Source organism: Daphnia carinata, chromosome 4, assembly GCF_022539665.2.
Source record: "Daphnia carinata strain CSIRO-1 chromosome 4, CSIRO_AGI_Dcar_HiC_V3, whole genome shotgun sequence".
Classification (NCBI taxonomy): Eukaryota; Metazoa; Arthropoda; class Branchiopoda; order Diplostraca; family Daphniidae; genus Daphnia; species Daphnia carinata.
In genome coordinates, this window is record NC_081334.1 from 8,922,154 (window position 1) to 8,933,862 (window position 11,709).

Genomic DNA, 11,709 nt, shown 5'->3' on the forward strand with positions numbered 1-11,709 from the left:
GAATCAGTTTCAATATCTACATTCAAACAGCATCAAATATACGTGTATTCAATGTGAATATAGTGTTATACAATCAGTTTCAATATCTACATTCAAACAGCATCAAATATACGTGTATTCAATGTGAATATAGTGTTATAGAATCAGTTTCAATATCTACATTCAAACAGCATCAAATATACGTGTATTCAATGTGAATATAGTGTTATAGAATCAGTTTCAATATCTACATTCAAACAGCATCAAATATACGTGTATTCAATGTGAATATAGTGTTATAGAATCAGTTTCAATATCTACATTCAAACAGCATCAAATATACGTGTATTCAATGTGAATATAGTGTTATAGAATCAGTTTCAATGATCTACATTCAAACAGCATCAAATATACGTGTATTCAATGTGAATATAGTGTTATACAGTGAGTTTCAATATCTACATTCAAACAGCATCAAATATACGTGTATTCAATGTGAATATAGTGTTATAGAATCAGTTTCAATATCTACATTCAAACAGCATCAAATATACGTGTATTCAATGTGAATATAGTGTTATAGAATCAGTTTCAATATCTACATTCAAACAGCATCAAATATACGTGTATTCAATGTGAATATAGTGTTATAGAATCAGTTTCAATATCTACATTCAAACAGCATCAAATATACGTGTATTCAATGTGAATATAGTGTGATAGAGTGAGTTTCAATATCTACATTCAAACAGCATCAAATATACGTGTATTCAATGTGAATATAGTGTTATAGAATCAGTTTCAATATCTACATTCAAACAGCATCAAATATACGTGTATTCAATGTGAATATAGTGTTATATAATCAGTTTCAATATCTACATTCAAACAGCATCAAATATACGTGTATTCAATGTGAATATAGTGTTATACAATCAGTTTCAATATCTACATTCAAACAGCATCAAATATACGTGTATTCAATGTGAATATAGTGTTATAGAATCAGTTTTCAATATCTACATTCAAACAGCATCAAATATACGTGTATTCAATGTGAATATAGTGTTATAGAATCAGTTTCAATATCTACATTCAAACAGCATCAAATATACGTGTATTCAATGTGAATATAGTGTTATAGAATCAGTTTCAATATCTACATTCAAACAGCATCAAATATACGTGTATTCAATGTGAATATAGTGTATACAGAATCAGTTTCAATATCTACATTCAAACAGCATCAAATATACGTGTATTCAATGTGAATATAGTGTGATACAGTGAGTTTCAATATCTACATTCAAACAGCATCAAATATACGTGTATTCAATGTGAATATAGTGTTATAGAATCAGTTTCAATATCTACATTCAAACAGCATCAAATATACGTGTATTCAATGTGAATATAGTGTTATAGAATCAGTTTCAATATCTACATTCAAACAGCATCAAATATACGTGTATTCAATGTGAATATAGTGTTATAGAATCAGTTTCAATATCTACATTCAAACAGCATCAAATATACGTGTATTCAATGTGAATATAGTGTTATAATAATCAGTTTCAATATCTACATTCAAACAGCATCAAATATACGTGTATTCAATGTGAATATAGTGTTATAGAATCAGTTTCAATATCTACATTCAAACAGCATCAAATATACGTGTATTCAATGTGAATATAGTGTTATATAGAAAGTTTCAATATCTACATTCAAACCTAAGAAAAGATACTTGTAGTCAATGTGAATATAGTGTTATAAAATCAAGTTCATGATCTACATTCAAACAGCATCAAATATACGTGTATTCAATGTGAATATAGTGTTATAGAATCACAGTTCAAGTTTCAATATCTACATTCAAACAGCATCAAATATACGTGTATTCAATGTGAATATAGTATACGATTCAATGTGAATATAGTGTTAATCAGTTTCAATATCTACATCAACATTCAGCATCAAATATACGTGTATTCAATGTGAATATAGTGTTATACAGTGAGTTTCAATATCTACATTCAAACAGCATCAAATATACGTGTATTCAATGTGAATATAGTGTTATAGAATCAGTTTCAATATCTACATTCAAACAGCATCAAATATACGTGTATTCAATGTGAATATAGTGTGATACAATGAGTTTCAATATCTACATTCAAACAGCATCAAATATACGTGTATTCAATGTGAATATAGTGTTATAGAATCAGTTTCATGATCTACATTCAAACAGCATTAAATATACGAGTATTCAATGTGAATATAGTGTGATACAATGAGTTTCAATATCTACATTCAAACAGCATCAAATATACGTGTATTCAATGTGAATATAGTGTTATAGAATCAGTTTCATGATCTACATTCAAACAGCATCAAATATACGTGTATTCAATGTGAATATAGTGTTATAGAATCAGTTTCAATATCTCTACATTCAAACAGCATCAAATATACGTGTATTCAATGTGAATATAGTGTTATAGAATCAGTTTCAATATCTACATTCAAACAGCATCAAATATACGTGTATTCAATGTGAATATAGTGTTATAGAATCAGTTTCAATATCTACATTCAAACAGCATCAAATATACGTGTATTCAATGTGAATATAGTGTTATAGAATCAGTTTCAATATCTACATTCAAACAGCATCAAATATACGTGTATTCAATGTGAATATAGTGTTATAGAATCAGTTTCATGATCTACATTCAAACAGCATCAAATATACGTGTATTCAATGTGAATATAGTGTTATACAATCAGTTTCAATATCTACATTCAAACAGCATCAAATATACGTGTATTCAATGTGAATATAGTGTTATAGAATCAGTTTCAATATCTACATTCAAACAGCATCAAATATACGTGTATTCAATGTGAATATAGTGTTATAGAATCAGTTTCAATATCTACATTCAAACAGCATCAAATATACATCAAATATACGTGTATCAATGTGAATATAGTGTTATACAATCAGTTTCATTATCTACATTCAAACAGCATCAAATATACGTGTATTCAATGTGAATATAGTGTTATACAGTCAGTTTCAATATCTACATTCAAACAGCATCAAATATACAATGATCTAGTTTCAATATCTACATTCAAACAGCATCAAATATACGTGTATTCAATGTGAATATAGTGTTATAGAATCAGTTTCAATATCTACATTCAAACAGCATCAAATATACGTGTATTCAATGTGAATATAGTGTGATACAGTGAGTTTCAATATCTACATTCAAACAGCATCAATATACGTGTATTCAATGTGAATATAGTGTTATAGAATCAGTTTCAATATCTACATTCAAACAGCATCAAATATACGTGTATTCAATGTGAATATAGTGTTATAGAATGTGAGTTTCAATATCTACATTCAAACAGCATCAAATATACGTGTATTCAATGTGAATATAGTGTTATAGAATCAGTTTCAATATCTACATTCAAACAGCATCAAATATACGTGTATTCAATGTGAATATAGTGTTATAGAATCAGTTTCATATCTACATTCAAACAGCATCAAATATACGTGTATTCAATGTGAATATAGTGTGATACAGTGAGTTTCAATATCTACATTCAAACAGCATCAAATATACGTGTATTGTGAATATATAGTGTTATAGAATCAGTTTCATATCTACATTCAAACAGCATCAAATATACGTGTATTCAATGTGAATATAGTGTTATACAATCAGTTTCATGATGTACATTCGAACAGCATCAAATATACGTGTATTCATGTGAATATAGTGTGATACAGTGAGTTTCAATATCTACATTCAAACAGCATCAAATATACGTGTATTCAATGTGAATATAGTGTTATAGAATCAGTTTCAATATCTACATTCAAACAGCATCAAATATACGTGTATTCAATGTGAATATAGTGTTATACAGTCAGTTTCAATATCTACATTCAAACAGCATCAAATATACGTGTATTCAATGTGAATATAGTGTTATAGAATCAGTTTCATGATCTACATTCAAACAGCATCAAATATACGTGTATTCAATGTGAATATAGTGTGATACAGTCAGTTTCAATATCTACATTCAAACAGCATCAAATATACGTGTATTCAATGTGAATATAGTGTTATAGAATCAGTTTCAATATCTACATTCAAACAGCATCAAATATACGTGTATTCAATGTGAATATAGTGTTATACAATCAGTTTCTTAATGTACATTCAAACAGTATCAAATATACGTGTATTCAATGTGAATATAGTGTTATACAGTGAGTTTCAATATCTACATTCAAACAGCATCAAATATACGTGTATTCAATGTGAATATGGCATTATAGAATCAGTTTCATGATCTACATTCAAACAGCGTCAAATATACGTGTATTCAATGTGAATATAGTGTTATACAATCAGTTTCAATATATACATTCAAACAGCACCAAATAAACGTGTATTCAATGAGAATATAGTGTTATACAATCAGTTTCAATATCTACATTCAAACAGCATCAAATATACGTGTATTCAATGTGAATATAGTGTTATAGAATCAGTTTCAATGATCTACATTCAAACAGCATCAAATATACGTGTATTCAATGTGAATATAGTGTGATACAGTGAGTTTCAATATCTACATTCAAACAGCATCAAATATACGTGTATTCAATGTGAATATAGTGTTATAGAATCAGTTTCATGATCTACATTCAAACAGCATCAAATATACGTGTATTCAATGTGAATATAGTGTGATACAGAATCAGTTTCAATATCTACATTCAAACAGCATCAAATATACGTGTATTCAATGTGAATATAGTGTAAGACAATGAGTTTCAATATCTACATTCAAACAGCATCAAATATACGTGTATTCAATGTGAATATAGTGTTATAGAATCAGTTTCATGTTCTACAATCAAACAGCATCAAATATACGTATATTCAATGTGAATATAGTGTTATACATCAGTTTCAATATCTACATTCAAACAGCATCAAATATACGTGTATTCAATGTGAATATAGTGTTATAGAATCAGTTTCAATATCTACATTCAAACAGCATCAAATATACGTGTATTCAATGTGAATATAGTGTGATACAGTGAGTTTCAATATCTACATTCAAACAGCATCAAATATACGTGTATTCAATGTGAATATAGTGTTATACAGTCAGTTTCAATATCTACATTCAAACAGCATCAAATATACGTGTATTCAATGTGAATATAGTGTGATACAGTCAGTTTCAATATCTACATAAAGAGCATCAAATATACAGCATCAAATATACGTGTATTCAATGTGAATATAGTGTTATAGAATCAGTTTCAATATCTACATTCAAACAGCATCAAATATACGTGTATTCAATGTGAATATAGTGTTATAGAATCAGTTTCAATATCTACATTCAAACAGCATCAAATATACGTGTATTCAATGTGAATATAGTGTTATAGAATCAGTGAGTTTCAATATCTACATTCAAACAGCATCAAATATACGTGTATTCAATGTGAATATAGTGTGATAGAATGAGTTTCAATATCTACATTCAAACAGCATCAAATATACGTGTATTCAATGTGAATATAGTGTTATAGAATCAGTTTCAATATCTACATTCAAACAGCATCAAATATACGTGTATTCAATGTGAATATAGTGTTATAGAATCAGTTTCAATATCTACATTCAAACAGCATCAAATATACGTGTATTCAATGTGAATATAGTGTTATAGAATCAGTTTCAATATCTACATTCAAACAGCATCAAATATACGTGTATTCAATGTGAATATAGTGTTATAGAATCAGTTTCATGATCTACATTCAAACAGCATCAAATATACGTGTATTCAATGTGAATATAGTGTGATACAGAGAGTTTCAATATCTACATTCAAACAGCATCAAATATACGTGTATTCAAAGTGAATATAGTGTTATAGAGTGAGTTTCAATATCTACATTCAAACAGCATCAAATATATGTGTATTCAATGTGAATATAGTGTGATACAGTGAGTTTCAATATCTACATTCAAACAGCATCAAATATACGTGTATTCAATGTGAATATAGTGTTATAGAATCAGTTTCAATGATCTACATTCAAACAGTATCAGTTAATATTGTAAAGTTTCAAACCTTGTGTATTACAGTGAATCGTCGTAACAATTCCAAATTACAAGGTACAAACATGCTGTATTTATACTACTAACTAACACACATATTGAAGGTAAAATGGGAGGGGATACGTTCACTTTCACTTGTGAAACGCTTGAGGGATGTAAAGGGTGTGGCTGTCTTCGGATAGCCTTTGGGCTCGTTACATTCCTTCCCCTCTTCGATAAGAAGATTTGGTCCTCCAATTGTATAATGATGAATAATAAGGCTGGTTCCTTCACCCAAGATTTTTATTAAATTTTGTTGTCCTTTTTCTTTTTCCGTCACCGGCTACAGTTGCTACTATGAATACAAATGATGGCTATGGTTGAATAAACTGGTTCTTTCACCTAAAAATTAAGAAAACGAATTGTATGTGGTTTTACTAAGGTTTTTGGTATAACTTCTTCTTTCTTTCTTCCTTTTGTTCTTGCTTTTCTTTATGCCCGGTATTTCGGCGATGTTGATTATGTTTTTTTCATTTTCCTCGCGGCTGTATTGTTGGTGTTCTTTTCTTCTAGTTTTAAGCAGGGATTTACCGTTATGATTTTGTTCCCATTTTTCAAAAATGGCTTGCGCTCTTTTACTGTATGGTTTTGCTCGTGCTGTGTGTCCGTGGGAGTCTTTTATCCGTGCGTCTGCTCCATGTAGCAGTAATATTTCAATCATGTCAATTCGATTGAATCCTACTGCTACATGTAAAGCAGTGTCACCTGAATCATCTTGTTGGTTGATGTTGATGATTCTTTTTGCACAAATTTGGGTAGCCAGGTCTTCAAGACCATACTCGGCTAGATAATGCAAAACGGTTTTGCTCTGATGTGTGTCAATGTTGATATTAGTTGGCGACCATATTAACTTTGCGCACTCTTGGTTTTCGTATACAATTGCCAACATTAATGGGGTTTCTCCATTACCGTTTCGGGCTGTAAATTCGCAGTTGTGGTGTTTTAGAATTCGTAGTAATAGTAGATCGTTTATAGCTACTGCGGTATGAGCGATTGTCTTTCCGCGGTAAAGTATTTCCGGGTTCGCTCCGAAGGATAGAAGGAGGTCTGTAACGTCGTACCTACTTCTTCTTACGCTTGTATGGAGAAGCGTTTGTTCTGCCTCATATCTCTCGTTGAGAAACCTGGCCATCTTTTGTCTTGGCCAACCTTGTTGTACTTGTATCTTATTTTGGATGCACTTTCTAATTACCCATAGTGGAGCTTCCATCATCGATAAATGAAAGTTTTCCGTCTTCTAGGTCTATTATGGCTTGTCTTCGTAGCTGAATTTTTTCTGCTCGGGCCGCCGAAATCGATGCTATCGTTTTTAACCGACAGTTTTTACACGCTTCCGTTTCTTTCTGTTGGTCGTCTGGCTTGTTGCGTTTTCCCGTTGGTTCACATTGAAGATAGTTTTCGCTGTCGTATCCTTTTGTGAACTCAACACTGTAGTCATTTTCAAAATCGGGTTCCATTCCACTATACGCCGTTAACCCTTCGTTCTCATTTTCACTTGATTCACTGTTGTTATTCACTTTTTCTTCATTTATGAAACAGTTGTTCTTCTCTGTTTCTATGCCGTTCCATCCTATGAATTGCATTAATTGTTCGTTATCACCCGCATTTTTCGCACTCTCCTTTTCTCTGTACTCATGTTGATTATCCTCGCTCTCGGTGTTGTTGACAGTTATTGGTTTGTATAATTTTTCTATCCTCCTGGGGATGATGGTACCTTCATAGTCGTAAACTTTGATGTAATTGTTTGCCATTTTGAGATGATTTAATGGTATTTGATGATACACTTTGCTTTTGCGAAACTTTGTAGGAGTAATGCTGTTGCGATACTGAGGAGAGTTTAGATTTTTCATTTTGCAAAATGCAAAATCTTTCGAAGTTCGTCATGTTGCTTTCTTTTTCCGTATGTTCTTGTTTTCGTTTTCTGTATTTAATTAATTTGATAACTGGTTTTCATGCATTTTAATATATTCCATTCTGTCTTGGAGTTGGGTTGAATTCTTTTTCGTCGTGTTTTGTCGCTGTGACATGTGTGTTTGCTGCAGGGCGAATTTGTTTTTAAAACTTCTTTTATTCCCTTATTAGTCGTTGCCAGTTTTAGGGGTTTTTTGCTTTTACATTCCTTTTCCTTGAGTTAGTTCTCTTCGTTCCTTTGTAGAATACTGTTCACTTTGTTGCCTCGCTATTTCGTCTAAATGGAGATGTTTAAATTTGCGTACGTTCTTCAGTATCGTGCACAGGTCGATATGGCATTACAGGCGTTCAGTGACTCAATTTTTTCTACCCCGGCTAGCCTTTTCAGCAGATTTATTGCAGAAGATCGAAGCCTCTTCTTTGATATGTTTCGGCTGACCTTCAAGATGTCTGGTTTGGCTCCGCGTGATTTCGGCTTTAAGCGTCCCGGGTTTAGTGATTACTATTATTTGTAAGTATGCTTTTTAGGTATTTTGTGTATTTATTTAAAAAATTTTTTTTTTTTTTTTAAGGAATCATCTAGGGTACGCGCGTTATCGCGACGTTTACCCGCTCAAGTTTGCCCGTTTACTTTGTTGGCTGGAGTCGGGTGATGATATTTATCATCCTACCCCAACGTCTTCTCGTTTTCAAGAGGAGCGTCTCCAGGAAGGGAGGGCCGATCGCTGGGCCATCACGAATGTTTGGCAGATTTATGAATATCTACTTCATGGCGCGCCTTTTCCCGAACGTGATCCCACTGACTGAATACTTTGGGTGTTTTGGTTTTGTAGTTGATGTTTTAGTTGGAAATACAAAATTATTATTCGAGCTTGTTTGTTCGTCTGTTTGTTTGACTATAAATTTTTCTAGTATTGGTAAGTGACTTAATTGGTAGAATGTGGGAAAAATTTATTTAATTTTTTTTTTTTTTTTTTTTTTTTTTTTTTTTCGATTCGCTGAGGGAAAAATGATAATCAACTTAATTGCTGGATTTTTAAATGCTGATAAATGCGTTATTTGTTGGGAGGGTGCTACTTTATTATGAATTGTCTAAGTGGATTTTTATTATTAGATTTTTACTTTCAATTTCCTTGGGACTTTTATTTTTTGGCTGAACTACTGTTGTCTGTCTCTGGTATGCAACGACATAGGTCTACCCAGACCATGCCATATCCGACGGCGTAAGTGCATGCGGTATGTTTTCCGGTACATCGTTTAGGTGTGTCAGCTTCATCGATAGATGGATAGATTGATGAATTTGGCGCGCTTGGCCGTGGTGGGCGCGTTTGGCCTTGCCTTTCAGTTGACAGCTGTGCGGGTGCGGATGTTCTTGTGAATGGTTGTTCGAGGGCGATGTCTGAATGGTAATTTGTTTCTCGTGCTGGTATCATTGATGCGAGTTCGTGATCTTCCTCTACGCCATCATCGTATCGGCTTGTAAACTTTCGGTTTCGGCGGATATGTTTTTTAATTTTTGATATGGGGTTACAAATGATGAAGATCCGTAGACATACGAGGAATAACACAAACCCAATCGCTGAAAGGCCTATTATTTTCAATTTGTCAAACCATGAATACATGTGACCTATTTGATTATCTTGTTGTTCCGACATAACGATATCTCCAACAGAATTGGAATTTTCTTCTTGCATTCTGCCTACCAGGTCATTCAGGATATTTAATTGTTCCATTTCCATTGTGTTGTGGGCTGGATGGCTTTTCAGCGCGAAGTCGAAATCATTAAGATGGAGTTCTTCAAATTCTGAAATGAGGTCTAAATTAGGTATGTGAATGCTAGGTTTTTGGCGTATCCAATCTCCTGTTGTAGAATTGTGTTCCCATGTGTGTGGATTTCCATTTAAATTTACCAACGGTGTTTTCCAGAAACAATCGGAATATGGATGAATTGACCACCCATCTGTTCCAATCGTACAGTTTTTTCCTTCGTAAGTAAAAAACGGCTGAAATCCACATTTGGTTTCGTTTGCTGATATAAAAATTCTTTTTGCCTCGCATTGTTGAAGTGTCATTGCTTGTCCGAAGCCTTGTAGTCTTGTGCAGATTGGTAAACCTACTGCTGCTGCTGCTAAAATTCCGTTGGTTTGGGCTAATATAACTGCTTGTGTTCTTTTGATTGCTGATAGTTGACAATAAACGTCCCGAATTTCTTTTGCCAACTTGTTTTCGTGTTCAGTTTCGATGCTTATCTTATATTGGTCGTGCATTTTACTTATTTCGTATTTAATTTTGTCGTTGAATTCTTCAATGTTTTTGGGTAAACCGGCTTCTTAATTTTCATTATTTGATGTATCTTCAGCTTTCTGATCCATTGAAATTATCAAAGAATCGGCTAACGGTAAATTTCGAATACTGCTTTCTTCGATAGCCTGGATTTGAGTTTCTTCTGTTGTAGACGTTGTTCCCGTTATTGCTAAAGGGGTCATTCCGTCTGTATGTGTTGATGACTGTTGGGTCGTCGAACTTTCGCTTACTGTTGTTGTGCTCGGCGTTATTGAGCTTGGTTGATGCGTTGTTGTTGTCGCTGTTGTTGTTGAAATTGCCGTAGTACGCGTTGTTGTTTTCTCTGTTGTTGTGGAACTTGTCGTAGTAGGCATTGTTGTTTTCTCTGTTGTTGTTGAACTTGTTGTAGTGGCCATTGTTGTTGTTGTCGGAGGTTTTGTAGTTGTAGTGATTGTTGAAGTTGAAGTTATCTTAGCAGTTGTCGTAGGTCTAGTAGTAGTGGTGGGTCTAGTGCTTGTCGACGTGATTATTGGTTTTGTAGTTGTTGCGGGTTTTGTTGACGTTGATGTCATACTGGGTTTAGTTGTCACTTTCTGTGTTAGGGTGGGCTTGTTGGCTGCTGTGCTTGTAACTGGCTTAATTGTCGTAGTGCTTTTTACCGTTGTTTTTGCTGTTGCTCCCAATGTGATTTTTATTGTGGGCTTTGTAGTCGTTGTAGCGCTTTGCGTTGTTGTGTATTTTTCTGTTGTGGGAGTGGCAGGGGGAGTGGCCAAAGGTTTGCTGTTTTCTGATTGGTTGTTGTTCTCTCTTTTCATTAGTGGTGGTATGGATGGGAGTGTTTTCCCGTCCAATGGCTGTTTAGTGTGCAGTGCTATGATGGCTGCCGCTGAGAGAGTTCGTATTTGGTGTGGGTTGCAATATTCAAAGTTAAAGTGTTGTTTTTGGCTGGAGCCGTGACAATGCCCCAGGGTCACCCGTCCTACTCTCTGTGTGAGGCACTTCCTGTCTGATGAGGGTGAATGTAGTCCAGTTCTATCTGTTGCCATGAGCTGTCCTGTGTGCTCGAATGTACCCCAGATTGAGCTGGTGTTAGCGCATTCTTGAAGTACTAGCATTGTCGTATTGGCTTTGATACAGGTGTTTGTGTTGAACGGTCTGATGGTGAAATCAGATGTATATTCGAAAGCTTGTCCTCGTTCTGTTGCTTTGCTAAAGTTGGCTACCATTGTTTGTGATTGCACTAAGGGATCGTTGCTGCTTACTAGTTTTCTTAGTTCTTCTTGACATCGCGGCCACTCTTTGTCAC